We start from the raw sequence: 21881 nt of genomic DNA on the forward strand, positions 1-21881 counted from the left end.
GACTGTTGATGTATGAGAGAGAATAGAATTTGTGGATCCTGTTAATGGTCTGAGCACACATTCCTTTTGCTTGAAGGCTTCTTCCATGGGAGCAGCTTTTTCTATAAATTGGACTTAAATATACCTACTAAAATGCAAATTGAACGTTTGCTCTCATTTTTCATCTTAGAAAATTGTCCCAGTGTAGGTTCAGTGTTGTTTTTTAAGAAGTGTGTTCTAACTGCAGGATGTCTTATGACATTCTTCTCTGATAATCCAGCAGTAGCCAGTGTTGAAGTTGGTTGATCTGGATGAAACTTCATTTTTTCCCCTCATGCACATTGTTTGACATGTGCATCTTTTCATTTTTAAAAAATTATTTTTATTGTTATTTTTCTGAAAGTATAATTTGACCAGCAGTTTGGAGCACTTGAATGATTTTATAATTCTAAAGACTCTCAATAAAAGATGTTTTTGAACTATAACATGCATATTGAAGTGAAGTTAGTGTTTATGTCCAGGATTAGACTGGACTGTCTCTAATGATTAGTTAGCTTCTTACTGTCTGTAGGACCTTAACTTAAAGGCTTAAGAAGCTCAAGTTTTCAGCAGTAAAACAGTAACTTCCATTATTTTTCAAGTTGATGGATGAGAGTTTAACATGAATATCTTTGCTGGATAGGAATGCAGTATCAGATTTTTGGAGTCTACTGCTTCAGCAATTTCTGTCTGTAATGTGATGTATTGCAGGGATTTTGGAGGTATTGTGCATGTGTGCTCCATGAAGAGTATCCCCACTGACTGCCTGAAGAGTCACTAAATAGCCTCTTCTATGCCTTTATTCATTGCTGCCTTTAGCAGCTCTTGCTGTAGCAGAATTCAAAGACAACACACCTGGCTAAAGTCCTCCTCTTCTTAGTGCTGAATGTTTGGCCTCATCATGAAGAAAGATAAGATAAGGAACTGAGGTATGGCAGTGTTAATTACCTGGAAGCAAATAGGAAGTTGTAGTAAAAACAGGGATCAAATGCAGGTTTCTCTGGTTACTCCAGGAGTGGACTGAGTTTCTGTAGTTGAATGACTCCTCATAAAAGATGTTTGTAAGATAGAGGCAAGGTTAGTAATAGAATATAGGACTCGTTTAGTTTCTCTGCAGTGACACATTAACTGAAATTACATCCAAGTGAAACCTTTTCATACTTTCAGATCTGGAATATTTTAGTCATTGTTGATGGCTTTCTTTTTAATACTATTTTTGCTGATACTTGTGTTTTTAAGAAAATAAAAATTTGCACAAAAATGAGATGGAGGCCCATAAGGCCAACATCCATTTCTAGATTTGAGTGATAAGACAATGAATAAGTTAATATTTGTCTTGTTACTAAATCTTTGAAAGCCAGTTTAATTTTTATTGAAAGACAAGCTACTGGAAACCTCTTGATCAGCAAAGAGATTTTGTACTGCTCTTTGTGTCAGCTCTCTTTGTTAGTGAGCTTTCTGTGGTGCTTATGACAATACCATTAGGCAGAAGAAATTTTCTAGTTCAGCTACAGTGACAAGCATATCTTTATTAACAAGATTTATCGTTATGTAAGTCGTCTTACTTCCTCTGTCTTGTTTTTGTCACATTCCAGTATTCAGAGATTGCTGGAAAATGTCTGTTGGAAAGTTCCTGCTATAGAAGATTTCTGCTATAAGAACACCCATAAATCATCCAGTTCTTTGGCAGTGTCTTTGCCACATGAGATGTCCTTGATAAATTGTGTAAGTTCATGAATGGCAATACAAATAATTCCATAGTAGGTAATGTTTTTTTTAGCCCATGCTGGGCACAATGACCCTCAAACTAAACATCTTGAAAGTTAACTAGCTTTACCTTACTCTCCTTTTGAGAGAGATATGGAAGCTTTCTGTAGTTGTACTGAGACAGGCCAACAAGGCTCAGTCAGTCCTTTTAGAGCAGATGATTTAACTTTTCTGGGTGCTCCTAATTGTGTATTAGTGTAGCCTTCTGTCAGCTGCCAGACACATATATGGTGTGCAATTAATCTGTGCATCTGTCCTAAATCCAGCACACTCAGTAGGCACTGAATCGTGGTCCTTGAACAGAGGAGTGCTGCAGCAGCACGTGGTGGATCCAGCTCCTTGCGCGCGTCCGTGTGTACCTCAGGCCAAGCTGGAGCTCACTGCTGTGCCTCTGGTACACAATTCCTGTCACACTTTCCTGGTTACCATCTTTCTGGGGAGCTCGGGAGCCTCTGCCTGTCATTTGGTTGAACATTAACTCATATGTGGCGCTGCCCATGCTCTGGTAGCACGGTGTGGTCAAGGGCCCCGTGGGTTTCTCATGTAGGAGCAGCCTAAAGCACGCTCTGCCTGTAGAGCAACTCTCTCATCACGTGGTTTGGTGGAGTCCCTGATCTAAATTTGGAGATTGCAGAAGCCAGGCACCTTAATCTCAAGTCTGGTTATACATACTAGTACAATTTATCCCTGGTTTTCAATGATTCTCTTCAAGTTGGTGGTCCTAGGACTTTTTTCAGGATGCTTGAAGTGCTTGTACTGATGATACTCATGTTGAATGTGCTGGCATCTGCTTGCAATTAGTGGTAATTGGATGAAGGGAAGCTGCTACCTCTGCATGTCTGTTGTTGGAGTTTTACTTAAATACAACTTTGTATCTACTAGAATTATACTGGCCGTGATTCTACAGTTTTGTGTAATACAGTTCCTTTTCTTCATCCGTATATTTGAGTTTTGTGGCTGTATTTCTTCATGGAAAGTGGTTCTTCAGAATCTGTTAGTCTTAAGTAAGTCTTTCTACTCTTAGAATGGTAAAAAAGCTTTGTAGTGTGACACATCTCTAAATAAAATAAATGTTGTTTTGTTATTGTTTTTTTTTTTTAATTTGACTTCTGTTCCAGGGTAAAGTTTCATTTCAAAGGCATGAACTGTCTTGCTGCAATCTCTAGAGCATGTGTGTGAATATTTGAACATCAGAGTTTGTTATTTTGCTTAAGCAGAAAAATGTAAGACTTGTTCTTAAATGCTTCCTTTGTTACTCCAAATACAGGGTAATATAGAAAAATTCTTGTGCTCCTGTTTTGACTGAGGTTGTAACTTGCACATTAAATGTAAGAAAAGTGCCTCTGGAGATGATGGCATCTACAAGTACCCTTTGAACAAAGATCTTGTGCTCTCTCAGTACAGACTTAAATGAGAGGATGTGGGAGTGTAAGAGTGACTTGAAAATCCATCAGATTTCCTGTGCAGAAAGAGGAGTCCAGCTGCCTTTCATGTCTTGGTAGTGAGAAGCGGATGTAAAAGCTGAGAGCTGGCAGACAACCTTCTGAGGGTGAGACATTGTATTCAAGGTCCCAAACATCAGCTTTGCAGAATTATTTTTTTTAAACAAATACGGGATCCTAAAAAGATTATTCAAACTGCTTAAGCGAAGAGCTTAAGCTATTTACTCATCAGATAATGTTAGGTACTGTAAACATCACTAAGAGCTGGAGCTAATGCGTGCCTCTCTGTGGACTAGATAACAAGCTTGTCTAAATCCAGATGATTAGAAAATGGGGAAAAAAGGCTATATTGACCAACTACCCTGAGCAAGGGCTTCGTAGCATCTTTCCTAGGCTGTCTTCCCCCTTCAGAATTTTTAAATTATAGACTTCTTGGCATAATGATGGGTGATATAAGGGGCACCTGACTCTACCCTCTATTTAAGGAGTCTTGAATTGGGTGTCTACCTGAGAGGCAGGCTTGTGCCTCCCTCCCAGGTGAAGCTGGGACACTTTATAAGTAAAAAATATGAAGGATACTGAAGCTGGGCCATGTTATGAATAGGAGCTTCAGGTGTGTTTCCAGAAAAGACTAAGCACAACAGAGCCTGGTGAGAAGGAATTTTTATGGAGTGGAAAAGTCTTTTGTGTTTAGTCTTTGCTTAGGCTATCTCTCTGTCCAAGGGAGATCTTAAACTGATCTTGGAGTTGGGATATGCAGCTTCTATAATTACAAGCCTTAACTTATTGAAGAGTTTGTGTAGCTTGCTCATAACTTTAACAGTTAAAACTCTTAGAAAGCAGAACTGGTCAGCTGGTTCTGGTCACATGAGGATCTTCTTTTATTGTGCCTCTGTAGATAGTGGAAGAAACTGATCCAACGATCAAACCATGTGATAATTCCTGGTTTCTGTAATGTAATTCAGTGCTTTGGTTGGGTGTTGTGTATCCAAAGAGAAAACATACACTAACAGATCTGAGGTAAAAAAATTGTGGCATCTATACTTGAGAGTGAAGGAATATTCCAGGTTGTGCTTTGTGCCTGTTTCTCTGTATGGCAGTAAGGTTTTAAGACAAAAGAACTGCTCTTGACATTCATTATAAGAATTATCAGACTTTTTGCAAGGACTCTACACTTCTGACCAAGTTTGTATAAGTTACCTGATCTGAACTTAATTGTCCTCCTCCTTTGTATTTATCTAGAATGTCCTCTTATTAGAAACAGATAAAGATTAGTCCTGTCTCAGTCTGTCTGTATGTACATGCCCTTTTTACCCTGCTGTGGAAACCTGCTCTCTAACCTGTGTCCTGCCTCTTCGTCTCTGAGTTGAGTCACTCTGAGGGCTTGAGTCACACTCAAAAGAGTAGTTCTGTTTCAAAAGGGAACTGGGGAAAATACTCACCCTATTATTTCAATTCTGGCATCAAATATATTCTTCTCTGCTCACAGTTCAACTTTAAGCCCGTGTAATGTAAGGGTATTTAAATGATTGACATATTTACTGCTTCCACATTCATCTTTGAAACAGAGGAATATGCTTATTGTATGCCTAAATGGAATAAGTATTTAGCAGTTTCAGTTTAGTTGGGTTTTTTACCCAAAAGCTACTTTCTTATTATTGCTGCGTTTGTAGTAAATGCAAATACAGAGCTCTGAGAAGTTGGGTGAATTAGGGCTTGAAGGTCAGTAATGGTCTGGTGGGAGTCAGTGCTTCTGCAGTGTGAGCAAAGTCTACAGGAATTGGAGCATACTGTTTCCAATTGTGATTAATAAATAATAAAAAGTGATAAGGATAGTCATCTACTAAAATTCAGTCCTTCTGTAATCCTTACAATTATTTTGAAAACCTGTATTTTTAAAGGAAGTTTCTAAACTGTGCCACAATACTGAACTTGAAATACCAAGTCCAGTGTTTGAAAGCTGCAATATGGCACTGACAGGGGAAAGTGTTCACAACTGGAAATCCTTTCTATGACTTTGGAGTAATTATCAGAGGAAAAGCTGGTCAGTGTTCTGTTTGGTAAATTACACTTCAGAGAATACATTGTGTTGGGCTGATAATACTTTAAACCTCTGCCAAATGTTTGCATGGGACAAGGGAAGGTTATGTGTGTCTTCCATCTCTGTCTTTGCAACTCTTAGCTAACTGGATGATCCTAATTTACTCACAAAATTAGCTTCTAGTACATGAATAAATATGAGAGATATATTTTAAACCATATTTAGTGGTTTTGCAGCTCAAACCGGTAAGGACTAGCATGCTTAAGTGCCATAACTCATGCTGTTCTGGTGAGTGGAAAAAAAGGAGTACTTAGGTTTTGAAAATGGTTGAGATGTCACTAGAGTGCTCTGGTGTTACATGGAAGCAGAGCTGCAGTCTTCTGGAGGCAAATAGTTTTAACCTTGGAATGTGTTATTAACTGCACGATGTACAGCTGAAGCTCAAACTATTGAGTTTCAGTGTAATTATTTGTTCTTAAACACTTGGTTTCATTTCTGTCCTGGAAATAAAGGAATGACAACTTACTTTCTCAGCTGTGCAGAAGTGAATAACTGGGGACTTTTGAATAGTTCTCATACCACTAATTCCTCAAATCATAGGAAGATTTCCTCTGTCAACTGAAAATTAAAGTTTTGGCAAAATATGTTCATAAGGGGAAGAAGTAGTCTATATCCTTTCAGCAGAATATAAAATTCTCAAGTTTTCTTGCTGTGGAACTATTAGTGAATTCTAGTATTTGTATGCTTTGCTGTTTTTGTAGGACACTGGTTGTGTTGCTTTCTGCCTCTTTTTTGCATAGCTATTTACTATGAAGAGTAGCCTGCCAGAAGCTCTGCAGGGGTTGTTTTGACTGCTGGATGGGTGTGCTGTCTTACGTCTGACACCAGAATTGTTTGTAAGCTACCATAAGCCTTCTGACACTTAGTTATCTTTATGGATCTTTATGGCTTATTTTTAATTCAGCTCATTTTGTATACTTTGCATTTTAGATATGTCTTATGATGGGCTGTTGTGGCTAGTAGTCTGTTGTGATCTATATCAGGGAGGATACATCACCTTAAATCCACATTACTGTCTCTTCTGTGCTTTCTATGTTTTGGACTAAGCAAAATCAAGCACAGGCAAAGATGATGTGTATAATGTGATTTTTAAATGTGGTTCATAGCTGTACAAGAGTGTTAGGTATGCAGGCTGGGTGGAGTTACTCCTAAATGGAATTCAGACAAAGCTTTTGAGTTGAAATAACCTGCATATTAAGTTTTGACATCTACATTTGTCTGGGCTTTTGAAGATGCTGTGTAGATTACCAAATAAAGAGGAAAGGAAATGGCATCTCAGGCGACTCCAGATGGTCACTTCAGTAGTGTTCTTGGGATGCAATTATGTGACTGCAAGGCAGAGAACTGGAAAGTGGCTACTGGGTCAGCAGTTGAGGGTTTGGGCAGAATTTAAGGACAGACTGACCTCTGCATCTGTTCCCTCTGCATCTCAGCCCTGAGTCATTACCTGCGTGTGAAGACATGTGGCCAGCTCTGACATGGCCTTACCTGGGCTGTGTCAGTCTTGCTTTAACGGTGGCAAACACTACAAAATGATTTAATTTGAAGCCCTATGTAGACACTGCTGTAGCTGACCATAAATGCCTGCTTTGCCTCAGTATTTCAGCAACCTGTCTGGAATGGAGTACCCCGAATCCCTCAGTAAAACCGACTAAGCCCTATGTTAGTGGCTTTCCCCTTTTCTCCTGAGGATGTAGCCATTAGTAAATTTTTCAGAAGTTTTCTTCCTTGTAGCTCCAGTGAGTGTGAAACTTGAAGGCTTGAGAAGCCTTGGCTGTGCCTCTGCCTGTTGAAACATGTACAGGGAACAGCAATCTCTGTGCGATTCACAGAAGGCTTTTTGCATCTTTATGGTTAATGGTTTTCTTGAGCATGAATTTTGTATGGAGATCAAGATGTAATCAGGTGCTGTACTAATTCCACCTTCCCCTTAAGTGACAAAACTAATGAAGTCAGGGATGGTCGCTTACATCAAGAGGTGAAGTCTCCCTACTTTAGCAGGAACAAGTAGGTTTATTGTCTGCTTCCTTCTTTTGAATTCATCATCCTACAAAGCTATGCCAACACAGTGTGTGGAGGGCAGGCAAGGATATCTTCTGGGAATGAGCTTACTCTTTTGTTGTTCACCTGCTAGTCTCATTAGCCTGTCAAAGAAACAGTGTTAATTTACTCCACAAAGGTCTATTGAAGTAAAGAAAATTAGTTTGTGAACAAATCTTGTCTGTAAACTAAGATGGCAGCTGACTCGTTTTTTCTCAGCAATGCTATTTATACCATAGGTTACAGTTTGGGGCTTTGTTATTTAAAAAGAAAGAAAAAATCTCTCTTGACAGATTTTATGGACTGAACCGTATATATAAGGAATTGTTGCCTTGAAAGCTGTAGAGATCTTCCAAAGGAACCACATTTTCTGCAGCTTTTTCTGCATGTGCTCCTACTTCAGCACCCATGTCCTTTGTGTATGCACTGCTGCCCAGTGCTCCTGTGAGGAGCCTCCTTCCTCTCCAGTTCCTCCTATCACACCAGGCTGAATTCTTTGCCCCGTGCTGACAGGTGATGTGCTTCCCCTGTTTTCCTGGATGTTTCCATCATCTCTTCAATCCACTGTAACTCATGACAGTTCTGCCAGGTGGAATTCTCCCATCCAGAGTTGCTCCTCAGCTGTTGCTTCCCTGTCTCACCTGAAGCCAGTCTGCAGGAATGGGTTTGTCAGGAGGGGAACTGCAGCACAGGAAACACTGAGCAGCCACGAGTGGGAGCAGTGCAGGACTGGAGAGGCCAGAAGCATCTCCAGTGGGCTTAGGTATTCCTTTCAGTAAACCCAAATCCTTCTTGTGATTTCAGGAGTTACAAGGAGATTGAACCATCTGAATCTGGCAACGTGATGCTGTGTCCTGCCAGTGGAACAGCAGAAATACAACAATTTTTCTGTTTAATGAAATGATCAATCATGCTTGAAAAAAATCCATTTTTGGTACTGAATAAGAAGCTTTTCGTACTGCAGTGTAGCAGTGTAGAAGGAAATGTTTTTGATTGAGTTTATTGAAGGAACTTGTTGAGTTTCTTAAATGGTCACTCAGACAGCAGGACTTTCAATCCTGTTATGGACTGTAGGCAGAGATAGAATTGCTTTGCTCAGCTCTTGCCAAGCAGCATGAATGAAAGGATCTTATGGCTTACATTCAGTTTATAAGATAATTGTTAACCTATGCAGTTGTCTGGCAAGAGGTTCATGAATGAAAGGGGCTGAAAAGGATGACAGAACAATTGTTAAAACAAAGCCTGTGCATTAATGGAGTGAATGTGTTTGGGGTGTTTTTTTAGATTTCTCCTTCTGCAAGAAAGAGAAATAGTGCTTCTTACAACATTTGCAGGGAAAAAAACCCACCAACACATTAACTTGACAGGCAGTTGCTTATCTTAGGTGCTGCCTTGACACAAATTGGCAAAAGTCATCGTTAGTTAATATTATTCTTTTTTTGGTTTTGCTTTTCAGCTGTCTGTTGCAATTATTTGCTTTGATGTAGCTGTGAATAGGATCCCTTGGTTTTATTTGAGTGTTATATTTTGCGTAGTATATCAGAGTCCTTGCCTTTTTTTCCTGTCCTAGCTGTGCTCTTCAGATTGCAAGTTTTTCCTTTGCAGAGAGGGCAGGAGGCAATGGGTGGCATCTTTTGATGGTAGTTTTCACTGTGACTAAAATCATTCCCCACCCTCAATACTTTATAAATCTTGCTCTTCCCTCTGCCCTTCCCAAGCTGGGACAAATCAGTAATGTTATGGTGTTTGTGATTAGAAATTTAACTGCAAAACAACATGCTTTTGTTAAATGCTGGTTAATCAGGATTACCTGATGTAAGAGGAATTGCTGATAGCTGATAAATACAAATTAACACTGAATATTTCATGCCTCTTCAGCTGGATTTGAAATGACATGACAGGGATTTTATATTTCTAAACAAGTTCATGCTAAAAACAGATGCATTGCAGAATATGCTTGATTTTGCTTTAAGAAGCAGAAAGAGAATTGGAGGACAAAATGGGAGGATCACTCTTTGGAAGAAACTTTGAGATCTGAGATACTAAAAAGAAGCACTCTGGTACCAGAAACACCTAAAGCAGGAGCAGCAGTGGTTTTACTGGCGACAGGTTAAGTGACAACGCTCAAGTATTTAAATTAGCTGAAATCCTTGAAAGAGAAGCAGCCTACAAAGCGCCAAAGGGCAAAGACTTAGGAACCTTTCATCACAACAGGAAGGTACCAGTTGTGAGCAGTTCACCATCCAGTTACTGTACTAAAAAAGGTAGGCTGCTTGCTGTATAAATCTACTCCAAATGAGCTGAAATGCCCTCCAAGTACTTGCAATCGAATCTCAGTGCTGCATTTCCCTAGGAAATGCTGGGTTTTTTGACCATACAAATACTGATTTTTCTAAACCAAAAACTTAGTTTTGAAGCAGAAAATCCTAGTAACCCTAGAGAAGTTCGGATAGATAAAAACTTCCATTGGTGGCATTTTTCTTCAGGTGATGAAAACCGTAGCAATGAAGTATTTTTCCTTGTGTGCGGTATATGTGACACTGTAAATAAAGCTTGAACTGAGACCTACTTTTTTCTGCTGCAATTATGTGTAACTTGGCTCCGTAATGCAGAGATGTAATGCTCTATTTTTTGTGCTGTAACTATATGTAACTTCACTGGGTAATGCTGAGATGCAATGCTCTATTTCTGATGCTTGTGATCATGGCTAGCTAATAGCCTTACTGACTCCCAGAAGAGTTCGTAAGGATGCTTCTGTGCTTGCTTGTAATGTCACTTCCATAAAATCACCAAGTGTTTTTGAAATCGGCATGTTTCATTTGCATTCCTAAAGGATTATGTAGATTTCTTGGCACTGCAGGATTAACTTTGATTTACCCCTGACACTGGTTTATATGATTGGAATACCGTGTATTGTTTATGTTTAATGGGGTTCTTCTGTTTTTTCAGATTGTGAGGACGAGCTGCTGCATCAATAATCTGAAGAAGGGAGTTCTCTGTTAAGACTGCAAGAAGATACTACTAACTGGTAAACACTTGCTTGAGTTTCTTTGCTTGTAGAATATTTCTTTGTTTTCCATAACATTTTAGGCCAAGGAGTACAAAGTATTTTGATCTGTTGAAAGCAAGAAGTAGTTCATGCAATATTTTTTCTTTCTAACTGTCTGTAACTCACTAGACAAAAGACTCAATAGCAGTGGATAGCATGTAGGTATTTAAATTGGAATACAAATTGATTAAATTCCTGCTCTCTCAACAGGAAAAAAAGACTTTTTTTCCTGTAATGACATGTTAGACATAGTCTGTTTGCCTTTTTAGCTGAGACGAATGCAATGTGTCTGTACTGTGTCCTGTGTAAATATTATTTGAAGTGTGATAGTGCAAACAGTGAAACTTCAAATACAATGCTTCAGAGTCTGGAGAGAGAAAAAAGGAAGCCTTAACAGAAGTCCAGATGCTTTGGAAGATGCCATTAATGTGCTTGTAATTATTCAATGGATGTTTGTTGAGGCCTAATTTTCAATGAGAATAATGTAGGATAATAAAACTAAGGATATCTCATGAATCGCAAACACGCCAAGTCATGTGCAGGCTGCTTTTGAGTACAGGACAATAATAGGATCATCAGCGGAGAGCAGTGACCACTTAACAGCAGTTTGCCAGCCCCTAAGTTAAGATGTTGAGCTACAGTATTACACAGCAATCACAAGAAAACCTGAGAATTTAGGACATTTCAGTGTCGTGACATAGGTAAATCATATGTACATTGATAGTGGGTACCAGAGTTACAGATCACTTCTCAAATACTTCATGTTGTAGATGAAGTAGCAGTTTTCCTCTGTAATTACAACTCCTATTCACCTCCTGTAAAGCTTGGATCTTACCTTTGTTTATTGCTGCCACTTGAGCTGCAGGGCTCATTAAGCTTGTGTCAACAGAGGGTTCTTAGCCCAAATGGAGTGATGTGGCTGGGTTCAAGGATGAATATGGAAAGAAACACATCCTAGCCAATAAGAAAACATTAAGCTTTCGTGACTTAAGAGGTTACAGATGCCAAGTTAATCTTCACTCACCAGTTAATTTGCCTAAATTTTATAAGCAGTCAAGGATAACTTTTTATAAAGTTCTTTTGTGTAGCTGTTGGAGAAAATATTAAAATTCTTGGTTTGATTACTTTGCCAAACCTAGGTTAATGATAGGAAAGTTTTGAAAGCTTACAGTAGTCAGCAGTGTGCATCTGTCAGAATGACATAGTAAAAACAAAGTTTGACTTGTTTAGTCTTTTTTTTAATATAAAGATGACTTGCATAGTACAGCTATTTCTGAGCGATAATTTCAAGAGTTTTGTTGCCTGTAAAATTGCAGTTGCTGAAGCTAAAATACATATGAGACTCATTCCTAAATACTGGGTTTGAAAGTGTATGACCTTCAGCTTGCAGGAGAAAAAAAACCTCTGGCATCTAGTGGGCCTCCATTTGAGGTACCAAAGCACTGTATTGCCTACATAAGTTTTGAACCACGCTGTAATTATCTGATAGCAACTTTTAGGACAGTACTTTGGATTATTCTGATTGTATATGACATGAATAAGTAATGTGTGTCTTTGTCTAAATTTGGGTGCATAGCTTGCCCTCTACAGAAGACTGAAAAGCTTACTAGTCTAAAATTGAAGTCTTCTGTCTTTTTCCCTGCTTTGGCTTCCTCTTCCAACCCATCATCTCCTCATCTCTCTCAGAGAGAGAGGTTTAACAGGATGGCCATGCTGAGTGAAACTGGGTAGTTCTATCAAGTAGTTCTTTGTCTGCAGCTGTGGTAAAGTATTTGTCTTAATTCACTATTTCCTTTAGGATCAGTAAGTCCTTTTTTAGCTTGGGGTAGTGCTGCACAAAGTTGGTTTCACTGTTTCCAGCAGTAACTTTGATTTGGGAAGACAGGAGCTGAGAGCCTGCTGAGCTCTGCTGTATTTTAGACCTGACCCAGGTTCCCAGCTGGGTTCCCAGCTCAGGTCTCCTCACTCTGGGGCTGTGCTGAAAAAAGAACGTGGCATACAGATGCTGCATCCCTTGGGGCAGAGCGTGTCTGTGTCTGGGTATTGCTTGACTGGTGCCAAGGTGAAAGTTTTAACCCAGCTGGTCCTTGGTGTGGGGGAAACCAGCCCAAATGGTTGTAGATGTGAATGCCCATTTTATGTATGGTGTTTCTTTTGCTTAGGATGTTTCAACTGTCCATTATCTCAGACACTGAAGGATGAGTAACATTTCAGTGTTTGCCCTATTTTTCTTCTATTAGCTGTTCTTTTTCATTATGCCAATTTAACTTCTATGGGATTATTTTTCCAGATTATCAGTCGTTCAGAAAAGATCTTGATAATTGTCTTCTGCCTTCATGAATAATCTATGATAATTATTCACTCTCATTTTCATGTTATCTCTTAGACACAGCTTGAACTTGTCTGCATGCTTGAAGATTTAAAAATCTTTCCATGCAACTTAGAATTGTTCCCCTGTAATGATGATGGGGAGATGTTTCAAGCAAACTGATTAACATGTTGTGAAGTCTCTGTTCCAGTACTGATACTGCACTGTGGGTGGATTAACAGGTTTTGCATTTATGCTAATTTTAATAAATATGAAAACACCTTTAGTATTATGTTTACCAAGTGGAAGTAAATGCATACCTGCCATTTTCTTGTTAATTTTGAGAACTCTTTGTTGTGGCTTGTATAGCTCTTATGAAAGTAACATGTGTCTGGCTGACACATCTTTAAATGTTTTGCTTCCTCTTGTGAAGAATCTTTAAAACTTCTTCAATAACAATGTTAGTCTTCGTGAAAATCCCTTGATATGTGTTAAATTTAAAAAAAGCAGGAATATTTGTTGTTCCCATATCTGTGTGCCTAAAAAAGGTTTGAAGTTAAGCATCTCATGCAGAAAAGATACTGTATTTGAGTAAGGCCCTATTCCATGTGTTTACAGAATTCTGTTTGGTTTTGACTGGTGGGGAAGTTTACATAAAGTCAAACATGCTGCAAGAAATATAAAGCTAGGTTCTGTTTGTTTTGCTCAGTGCTAAATGTTTCCTCTATTAAACAAGGAAATAGGTTTTATAAATGTGTGACTTTCAATGGCTGCTTTCAGAAGGGTTGATTTGTTTGTCTGTTTGTTTTAGGAAATCTATGTAACCCACATAGAAAGTGGTGACATTTTCAATGCAAAGCCCCCCAGACACCAGCAGGGTAATGTGGGAACATCAGGGGTAAAAGAATAATCTGCCACAGTGATGTTATAGAATGTAAATATGTGAAGAAAAATTGTTTTTCTGACAACGGAAACCACCTATACTTCCCATTTGTACCACAAGTTAAAAACAGTCTCATTGGTATTGTTGCTCTAAATATATTGTTGTAGGTTTGTCTGTAAATTCAGCAGAGCCTCTTGAATTGATTTCTCATCCATGTGAAAGTGGGTTTGTGTAAATGCTCTTAATACATTGAGGTTAAGTACTTGTTGTGATTTTTGACACTCAAGATGATGTGGTAGAAATTCTGATCATGATGCTGATATTCTACCAGCGTGCATTTATTTTACATTAATGGTGGTGTCCGAGGCAAAAAGGAGGAACAGCTGACTTGTTTTAGGCTGAACTGAGCTGTCTTGTATTTTATACATTTACAATTTTAAAATTTTAATTTTAATGTATTTTATGCATTTAAGATTTTATACATTTAAAATACTTTGCTGTATTTTATCTTGAGACTTGTTTAATGTGCCTTGCTGCAATAGCACATGGATAGATTGAGGTGTTGGAAGCTCTTGTGCAATGCTGTGTTTTTTAAAGTTTAATAGTGTATATTATCAATGTAAATAATGTGCCTATACTGAGGAAACATAATGTGGTATCTTGTCCCACAGTGGATGTAAAATAAGTTAAGCCTTGAGTGAAGATTGTAGTAATCTGCAAATGATCAGTGACAAGATTTTTTCACTGTAATCTAGTGGAATCCAGTGTTGAGCTCTTCCAAAATACCCTTCCTTTACATGTAGTAGTGCTACTGCAACAGTTAATAGAGTAGTTAGAAAAAAAAAGAGTTTTGAATTTGGTTTAAAGGCTTATTTAGTAAACTGTGCTGTGCTTGAGACTTCAGCCATGCGGATTTGTTTATGAAGGTAAAGCTATTTTTCTTTACCTGTAAATAGCTGCTCAGGACATCATGAACTGTTTAATTCTGTTTGTCCAATTAGCCTTCAAATCAAATGCATTTATTTAAGGGTTGTTTTGACTTTTTGAAAAGTCACTTTTAAACGGGGCAGCAAAATATGTAAACTTTTCCCATCAGAAAGACATTTGACCTGAAAAGCTGTGCTTGTTGAGACAGGTGACTGGACCTTCATATTAAGTTTTATGTGGTCTGTTCTATTAGGTTAATGTCAGATGTTGCTTATTTCACTTCCTGACTTAAAGAAGAACTCTTAAATACTTGTTAAAGGATAATTCTAGGTTTTGTGGAGGGAAGGTTGTTTTTTTTAACTCTGTAGGCACTTGAACTATAGACATACAGTCCTTTAGTTCTTGTTAGTGTTCAGCTTGCTGTTTGACTACATAATTGCAGTTCTATTATTTAAAATCATGGAATGTCTCAGGTTGAAAAGGGCCCACACAGAACACCAAGTTCAGCTCTCTGCTCCCTGCAGGACTCCCTGCCACTAAATCGTGTCACTCAAGAGCATTGTCCAGAGCTCCTTGAGCTCTGTCAGGCTTGGTGCTGTGAGCACTTCCCTGGGGAGCCTCTTCTGGTGACACCCTCAGTGCAGAAGCTTTCCTTAATGTCCCATCTGAACTTCCTTTGATGCAGCTTGACTCCTTTTAGGTGATCGTGGAATTAATTTGAGAAACTGTTGAAAAGAAATAGTGTGCAGCTGTTGAGACTCAGTGCCATTAAATTACAATGCAGCAATTAAAACCTTGTTGTATAGCTCCTGGTTTTTTGGTTTATTTTCCTGCCTGTTGGACAAAGCTGTTGAATATAGACAACAGTCCCTAGGAGCTGAACCTGGACATTTCCATGTTCTTTCTCTCATGTTTGTTATGTATTCTGTAATTTTTGTATGTTTTTTCATCTCACGTGCTATCCAATAAACATTTGAGATCCCATGTTAAAATAGCGTGGTTAGATTATTCCTTTCTGGACAGCTAATAATTGATACAATTGCTTTTAGTATTCTAATCACCCATGTTTTTACTAGAATAATTTCAAAACTGTACTACTGCAATGTATAGCTGATCAGAAAAGTTTCTTCATACTCTGCCTTCTTTTTCTAACAGTAGCTGGAACAATTATTGCATTTTTTGTGTAGGTGGAGCTCACAGAGCTCCTGGACAAGCTGGAGGCACTTTCAAGAGTCTCTGAACTCTGTGACAGTCCCTCTGGTGGGAGCAGAGCTCCTCTATCCTCCTCGACAGAAATTGCTGCTTGTCCTAAGGCTCTCATGGAGTCACCCTTTGGAACGTCCTGCCTCCTTTTGTGGACGAGTTAAGACTGCAAGGAGCTGCCTCTGCTGAGGTTTGTGTAGTGGGGCAGCACTGAGGACCCTGGGGAGAAGGAGTTAAAGTGAACTGCTTGACTGTCACCTAGGAACTGCTCAGCCCTGAGCCTGTGGCAAAACTTACTGCTGCTGGTGTCGATAGGAAGGGCTTTTCAGGCTTTTAAAAATCTAAACTGTCTTCTCAGCAATCTGAAATAAAGACATCCATTGTCCCTGAGCAGCAGAAATGCTGTTTGGGATACTTCTATAGCTGTAGCATTATCATCTTAGGTCCAAGTTCATCTTAGAGTTTTACCTATCAGACAGGTAACTAGGGCTTCAGCTCTCACTTTTTGATACTGCTGATGAACAGTTGATGGTTAGAACTCACTAAAAAGATCTTTTAGATGGTGAGTGGCTAGTCTTCTGTGGCTGGGTTAGTTTGGTGGTGGTGATGGTTTTTTGTGGTAGAAGTTCCTTGCTGTTCATATGACCCAATACAGTCCTGAAGAAAGTGGTTTTGTTTGGTTTTTTTTACCATGTAGAAATCTGGATTATAAGGAATAAGGACTCCTCTGTTCAAGCATTAGGGAATAGGGCTGTGGATCTTGGCATTGCTCAGAGCTGCTCCTACATCACTAATAATGTGAATGGGAAAGGCCTGCTGACTTTTCCTTGTCTTACTGTTTGTATTGTGCAAACTTCCTGGGACAGGGCATGGTTTCATTTCTGTTTTGATAATATTGAGCCAGAACTCTTTGTTAAACTCCATCATATTCCTAATAAATTTGTATATCTTAGATAAATAAGCTGTTAAATCACTCGGGTGGTGTTCAGGAGCACTTCACAACTGTGTGTTAACAGCATAACAACAAAGGAAGCAAAACAGCGATGCCAGGTATCATGGGGAAGTTGAACATGCAATGGAGAGCAAATGCCAATATTGTTTAAAGGTGTAGGAATGATATCCCATATCTCTTCCTACCTTAGGAATCTTTCAGTAGTTTATTTGAGGATTGAAAGCCTGAATTCCAGACAGTTCTTGAAAATTCTGTTCGTCTTTTATGCCTGGTAGTAAATCACTTCAGGATTTGGATTAATGAAAGTTCAAAAGAAATACAGGAGATAATATTACCAAAAGTAGAAAGTTACTTGTTTGAGTAATTTACTGTTAGACACAGGACTTGCTTTAATAACTCTTGCAGGCTTTTAATTTTTTTTATTTTTTTTATTTTTTTGGTAAAACCAGAAGCTGTGTTGCTTGGACTAAAGTACCACAGCTCTATCCCCTGCTCCACTACCAAAAAAAGCAACCAACCACAAGCTAAAACCCAACTCTAAATTAAACAACTAAATAAGTCCCATCTCTGTTTTACTAAAACTCCTTATTTGTTTTCTGGTTACCCAACAGGTATTTTTCTCATCTTGTTTCTGTAGAGTTAAAAAGTTTATTTGGCAATATTTAAATTAACTCTTTAATTTAGTTAAAAAATCCCTTGTACTTGATGTTCAATTTGCAGGGTTTTTTTCTGTGTAGAGCTTTGAGATGCAAAAATGAAGATTATGATAGTTTATTTTACTGTTTCCACTAAACCAAAGTAATGGTTTGTTGCAGAACACATATGTGTAAGTGGATGAAATATAAATTTTCGTGTTGCATACTAGTTTTGTGTGAATATCCTCTTCAGCCATACAAGCTTCTCAAATATCTTTTAGTTCTCCCCCCCCCTTTTTTTTTTCTTAAGTTGTTGAAAGGGGTGTATGTGTAAAACCTTGTGTCCTTCCTATGGCTCTATAATGCCGCATCTAAACCTTTCTGAGAGCTTTCAAGGAATCTTGGAACAGTTTGGAACAGATGTGCAAGATCAAGTCCAACCATTACCCACCATTTGCCAAGTCCATAACAATATAACGTGATACCTAATTGCAAAAGAGATTGGGAAAAAAAAAGACACCTTGACATTAAGATCATATGAAGTGAAGCTGCTATGCAGCAGTAACAGTTTAGGGATAATGTATGCTGTGAAAGTATAATAGTTAGGAAAAATGAAATAAGCTTGATAATTATAATGGAACACTGGACCCCCTGATACATTCACAGTTCATTTCTATCATTAAATGAAAAGTTAAAACATGGGTTTGAATGTAGCAAGTAATATTAGGTACTGTGGCAGCACTGAGAAATTACACAGGATAGGGAAAGATTTAGTGTAACACTTGGACTTCTAAGATGCATTTTTGCCTCACCAAGATAAATGAAAATGAATGGAGAAGAAGGATTTGAGCTGGAGCTTTACAATCAGAAGTCAAAAAAGTAGTTTTATAGTGAGCAACCAGTACATTTGCTCTTTATGAAGAACAGAGGTCACTGCAGTAGTGGTAGCCTGCTTCGCTAATCTTAGTCTCATATACAATTGCCATACAGATATAGAAGAAGCTTTGTCTGCAGTCACTGATGTTAAACCCATTGGGTTTATTGATGTTAAACCATGGGTTCATTACAGATGCCCTGAAATTCCCTTTGAAACATGATCTTAGTAATGAATTATTTTTTATAGGTTAGACATCTGTTATTGTTACTGAAGTAAAAATCAAATTTTATTACTAAACATTTCTTAGTTTTCTCTTTTTATTACCCAGAAGATATGGGATGTGTTTGACTTGCAGGTTCTGTTTTGCACTGGAGTTAGGTTATATATTTTAGTGTGTGCTTCTAAGGGTAACAAGATTTTTAGAGCTGTTTCTACAGATCTTATTTCAAGTCTGAAAGTGAACCAAGAGAGCAGGAGTATGTAAATATTGCCAGGGCAGGTAGTCTTTGAGCTAGATTCTGTTATCTTCTGTATCCAAGGGCTGTTAAGATTAATGAACTGAGAATGTCTGAGCCATAGTCCACAGATGGTTCACATGGATTTCAAGTTAGTGATGCTTACCAAGAGGAGTCCTAGTGCAGGCTTGAACTGCAAACTAGGAATTTAAACATTTGCTCTGTCAAAGTAGCAGTCTATTGTGTTTTGAAAACAACTTCAGTCTGCATGCCCAGTATTTCACATAGATTACATTAATCCTGTGCAGGCTTTTGCTAGTAATTGTTGTAAACTTTGTGCAGTTAATACTGTCTGAAGTTCTCTGAGCTGAAATACCAGTTGAGGACACAGAAAGTAATTTAGATTCTTGGTGCAAAGTTGTTAATTATTTCTTACCACTCAGTGTTTTCAGTTTTTAATAGGCAGAAGAACCTGAGTGTTTCTTTTAGCAAATCATGACTGACAGTCACTGACAAGTCCATACCTGATTGTAGAGGCTTTTTAATTAGTTCAGCCAGAGTTGGGCAGAAGACTGGTTTCATACTAGAAGTTAATGGTCAGCTGTTCTCAGGTGAAATCTGTTCTCACTTTTTGCTGAGTTAAGCAGCATCAATATGATGTGGATGCCCAAAGCACCAGGCTTACTCAGTGATTAGCCAGTTTTCATTGGGGTTTTTTTCTCCAGTTTCATTATTCACCATGATGCCAAGTTTACTGACTACATCTTTTTTATCTGGGTACCATTTGAGTTGACAGCTACAGGCTTTTCCTCTGACAAACTGAATGATGCTTGTTATGCTGCAGTTTAGATGATTCACTGTCTCTCTCTGATGGCTCTAGACAGTTTTCATTTTGGGTCTTCAACTGTTGTGACAATTCTTTGAATTTCTGTTGGAGTTGGCTTGAGATATGCTCAGGACTATTTCTGCTGTGTTGGAGTTAGGCTGCAGTTCAAGGGAAGGGGTTGTGTGTTAAAATGAGATCCCTGGAATGGGATGCATTCATCTTCCTGCTGTTTGACTCCAGGAGCTGTAACCAATTGAGTAAAGTTAATTTTCCTGCCCAGAACTTTTTTCTCTGTAACGTAACATTAAATATTTGACCACCTTAGAATCACAAGGAATTGAAAAATGCTGGGTGTGAATTACTCAATTTTCACTGCCTATTAATTTGTATAGTTTACGTGTCTCATCTTGTGCCTGCTTGTGGTATTTCTATGGTAATCTGCAGGTCTAAACCTTGAAGATAAGTCAGAAGGAAGCTCAGAGGTTTTTCAGATCCTCTATCCCAGCATGAAAACCCAAGTAATGCACTTTGAACCTGAAAGAGTTGTTCATTTAGAAACTTTTGTCTGAATTAAGGTGCATCCAAAGCGCAAGAATTAATTCTGTAAAGAATCCATTACACCAGTCATTTCACATCTGTCTATTTTTAATGTATCTTTGCTGATGCTCCTGACGGACTAGAGATCAGCAAGTCAATTTCTTGCCCATTTAGGCAGTGCTTTATTATATTGCTCAGTGCTAACGTCTACATTTAAAATACCGTGATGTGAAAAAATCAAATACCTATCAGCTTGCCAGTATAAACCAAGCAACAGCATCAGCAGTGCTCAGTGTGAGCTGTTTTGCACAAAGGCTTGTTCATGGGTACTAAAAGGTAGGAAACCAGTTAATGGATTCCTGTGCTAACATCTCTCTGCCTGTTATTGATGATAGTCCAACTGACCTATAATTCTCAGCTTTCCTGGCTGCTTCCCTTTTGCTAATGGCTTTGTTTTTCTTCTCCTGCCTTCATAACCACAAGAGTCCTATAAGGCTTTGTTAATTATTAACTTCCACTCATTCATTGAAGCCTTCAGGACAAGCTGCCTGAGCATCAGCACGTTGTTCTTGCAGGTGGTAAGTGCTTGTGTCTCTGTGTGTGCAGCATTGGGTCCAGAAAGATGGAAAGAGCTGAGCAATACTCGCTTTTTCTTCCTAATAATTCTATTAGCTGGAAATGAACTAGCATCATTAGAGGACACGTTTTTTATTTTTTAAAGTCCCTAGTCTAGCTGCTACAGTGGGCTTTTTTCCTTTCATTTTCAAATTTATTTCTGTAGTCTGCTCATTCTAATGAATTTATTTTTGTTCACAACTCAGTCCTATCTGACTTTTCTTTCACTCTTTTTCAAGAAATTAGCTTCTTGCAGTAGTTTTGGATCACGCCTTGGTTTCAGTTTCTCTTTGCAATGTCAGTTGTGTTCAGCCCTGACCTGCAGGGGACCAGCTATTTCCAGGGTTTTATTTTTGTTGTGCTGTCTCAAAGCTCAAATTGAGGGGTCTGAAAACATGAAAAGGGAAAGAAAACAAACGTATTTAAAGTATACCTCATGAGAGTGGGTGCATTTTAGTGCACTGCAGCAACTCCTACAAAGACAGTGCTCTTAACCAAGTTTTTGTCCTGAAGTACTGGCTGTTGCTTATTCCTGGGAAAGTAAGGGAAAGCTGAGGTCAGTGGGCAAAGGCAAAAGCAGCTGCTACCCAAATTTAAGCCTGGTCAAGGGGAAAACTTCTTTGAGGGAGATGCATGCACTGGAAAGAATGGAGAGTTAAATTTCTACAGCTGTAGATGTGTCTGATGGTCATCTTTTTGCTTATGTTCAGTTCTCTGGGCTGTGAAGTCATTCTCACTAAATCTCCACTCTGCTTCTTGCCTGTGCTGCTGTGTATCTTCAGAGCCTTCCCTAGCTAATGTTACACTGTTATTTCCTGTGAAGCTTTGAGTTACTGTAATACTCCATATCTTCTCCTTTTAACTGTACTACTAACATAATTATTTCACCATGTTAGGACGGTGGTAAGGATGTGTACAGCACACTGAGGCTGTCCAAGAACACTAGTTTTCTTTGTTAACCAAATGGTTTTCAGTGATGACTTGAAAATGCCTTCTCTGGAGGTCAGCATGCAAGCCTTTCATTTTTTCAAGTGTACATTTGTGTGTTTGGATTATAAACTTGTGTGATTTCCATGTTAAAGCAATGTGAAATGCAAGCAGAACAGTTTGTCACTGGTATTTTATTGCAGCTTTGACTCTTTAGCTATTAAATTTATTCTGGAATATGTGTGTTTATGGATTATCTCATATGGCAGCCTTTTTCCCTGGAAACACATTCATCACCAAATAACAGCATTCCCTATTT

The 21881-nt window shown here is 38.5% G+C and overlaps 1 protein-coding gene across 5 annotated transcripts in view; it reads left to right on the plus strand.

Moving 5' to 3' along the window:
• CYRIB (CYFIP related Rac1 interactor B) overlaps nt 1–21881 on the plus strand; it is a 96748-nt gene that overhangs the window by 43798 nt on the left and 31069 nt on the right. For all 5 annotated transcript variants that reach the window (XM_063411747.1, XM_063411572.1, XM_063411481.1 and 2 more), the window contains exon 2: nt 10318–10396. The gene's annotated coding sequence lies outside the window, so the exon portion shown is untranslated. The remainder of the gene's footprint in view (nt 1–10317; nt 10397–21881) is intronic.

Source organism: Prinia subflava, chromosome 1, assembly GCF_021018805.1.
Source record: "Prinia subflava isolate CZ2003 ecotype Zambia chromosome 1, Cam_Psub_1.2, whole genome shotgun sequence".
NCBI classification, from domain to species: Eukaryota; Metazoa; Chordata; class Aves; order Passeriformes; family Cisticolidae; genus Prinia; species Prinia subflava.